Source organism: Nuphar pumila, chromosome 9, assembly GCF_984573655.1.
Source record: "Nuphar pumila chromosome 9, dmNupPumi1.hap1.1, whole genome shotgun sequence".
Classification (NCBI taxonomy): domain Eukaryota; kingdom Viridiplantae; phylum Streptophyta; class Magnoliopsida; order Nymphaeales; family Nymphaeaceae; genus Nuphar; species Nuphar pumila.
This window is the reverse complement of record NC_143257.1, coordinates 121,465,144-121,467,439: the sequence shown is the minus strand read 5'-3', so window position 1 is coordinate 121,467,439 and position 2,296 is coordinate 121,465,144. Positions and strand designations below refer to the sequence as shown.

The following is a 2,296-nucleotide window of genomic DNA, read 5'->3' as shown; positions in this document are numbered from 1 at the left end:
TTCTGAAACTCATCCATTATATTGACAAACTTTTTTATTCATTAAATATTTCTGCTGATACATAAATGGTCATCAAGCACACTTATTTAGTAATTATAAGTAACATTGTTACATATTTAAGAGCCATTTATAGTATGTTAGGGGTGCGAGCAACCCTTCCATAGGAGTTAAGCAAGATGCAAACGCGGTCGCAGCGAATATCTCTAGTAGCACAAAATGGATCCCCCTCAAAGGCAGCCTTTACATGGTGGTTCTCCCTTTCAATAATGGTTTTGGCAAAGCTTCCTTGTGTACCGACCAGTTCTGGCCATGCGCTCTTACCTGCATCCAATTGTTGCATCTCATGTTAGCAACTCATGGTCTTGAAGCAAAAGATTAATGATCAAAATAATTATAATTACAATGTTAAGACATGATTTGGTGCAACTTCATGAGAAAACCCTCAAAAGAAGAGTTGATCTAAGTTATGGTAGATGAATCCGACCAATAAGCAAGATCCAATCTATGTCTGCCATACTACTACCTATGAGGTTGAGTGGCCTCTCTCTCTCTCTCTCTCTCTCTCTCTCTTTGAAGAGAAAAAAATGCAATGTTTCCATGTGAGGAGCATCATAATGCCCCAACATGTCCCTATACTTGACGAAGCTCATAGAAAACTTGCAAACTAGCCTGCAAGCGAGCAAGTATAATTAGACAACCCATCCAAATCCAACATATTACTTTCAGATTCAGACCCAATAATAAGATCCAAATGTGATTTTGGATTGTATTCTGCTTTGCTAAATGGGAATTCATTTGGGACTGGATTTCGATCAGTATTTTAAGTAGGAACAAACTTTCTTACATGTAAAGAGCCTAGTTTTTATTGTTTTCATCACAGGTTCCACTATTATCACAAATATGTTGGGTCCTAATTTAGCCCTACTGTATTGGATCTTATCTGGATAGTAAATTTCAGTTGCTGATTCGGATCTAGCAAGAAATTGCCTGTATCCCATCCATTTGCAGCCCTAATGCCAAGTAACCATGTATCCAAGAAACTAGATGATTGATTTCATGTTCTAGCTGATAACATGCAAAGCCTAGGACATTATCCAAACAGGAGTTAAAAGGAGGAAGATTGTTATATCGATGTGCATGAATGACATATGCATGTATATAAATATATACCTTTGCAATCGAGGCGGCCGGCAGCCATGGATGATCCAACAAGGAAGAAGAGGATGACAGCCACACCCATGACATTCACTATATTTGATGACCTGCACCTCATGGCTTTGTGTTGGGTTCTAATCTCTCTCTTTAAGAGGTTCACTTGCAGTTAAGGTATATTACTTGTTGGAAATTTATAGATGAGGTTCATTACAAGTGGGAAATATATAGACGTAGTACTTTGACTAACATGGCCGTCTTGTTTGAATGTTAACTTTACAACCAGAGAGAGATAAAGAGAGATCTAACTAGTACTTGAAGAAACTGAAAAAGTCAAGAGTTGTGATAAGGTTATCCCAGTTAGTATGTATTGGTGGATAAGCACTGTCATCAGCTGCCATTCCCACCAACCCACTTTTTTGAGAAACCTGAGTCGGTAGAAGTTTTAGAAACGCATGCCCTTTCTTACCAAATACTCTCTCTTTCTCTTGATCTTGGCATTTTGGTTTATTTAAGATGTGTGTGTATGTGTATCAGCCACACAAAACACAGAAAATCACTAAGGCGTGTAGCTATTTTTTTTGGTGTAAAACACTAACACCAAAAATCACTACGCGGACGGTGATATTCTGTATAAAACACAAAACACAGAAAATCGTTAATGCACAGCGATTTTCTGTGTTTTGTGTGGACCGAGTAGTTTAATTTGTAAAGTACTCGGGCCCAATCATTGGATATGCTCTGGATACTTGGTGTAACAGTCTGCGTAGTGGGCTCAAAACAGGAAAATAACTCTAATTTTTTATAATGAGATATTGAACTTTTTATTCTTCCCACCTTTTTATTGGAAAATATCGCCAATAAAATTAATAAAAAATAAAAAAAACTTTTCTTACATAGTAAAGAAAAAATTCAGAAAACACCCGATTAATAAATAGCTTCATCTTTGGGGCTATTTCTAGTTTGTTTGTCCCTTGTCCGATACAAACAAAGTTAGGGAAAAGAGGCATTTTTTGTTAGTTTATCAAATATAGGATGCAAAGAGGCATAAACAAACGGGGTGGGGGTGGTGTCGGCAGGTCCACTGCCAGGGCCCCACCTGATGGCCAATTTTTTGACCGGCTCAAGAAATTCTGGCCTTACA

General features: G+C 37.7%; 1 long non-coding RNA gene across 1 annotated transcript; it reads right to left on the bottom strand.

Moving 5' to 3' along the window:
* Nucleotides 1-1,615, bottom strand: LOC149829147 (uncharacterized). The gene is made up of 2 exons (XR_016434196.1): nt 1,171-1,615; nt 1-321 (listed from the first exon to the last, which is right to left on the bottom strand). It is a non-coding gene; the product is annotated as an uncharacterized LOC149829147 (long non-coding RNA).
* Between the last annotated feature and the right edge of the window lie 681 nt (nt 1,616-2,296).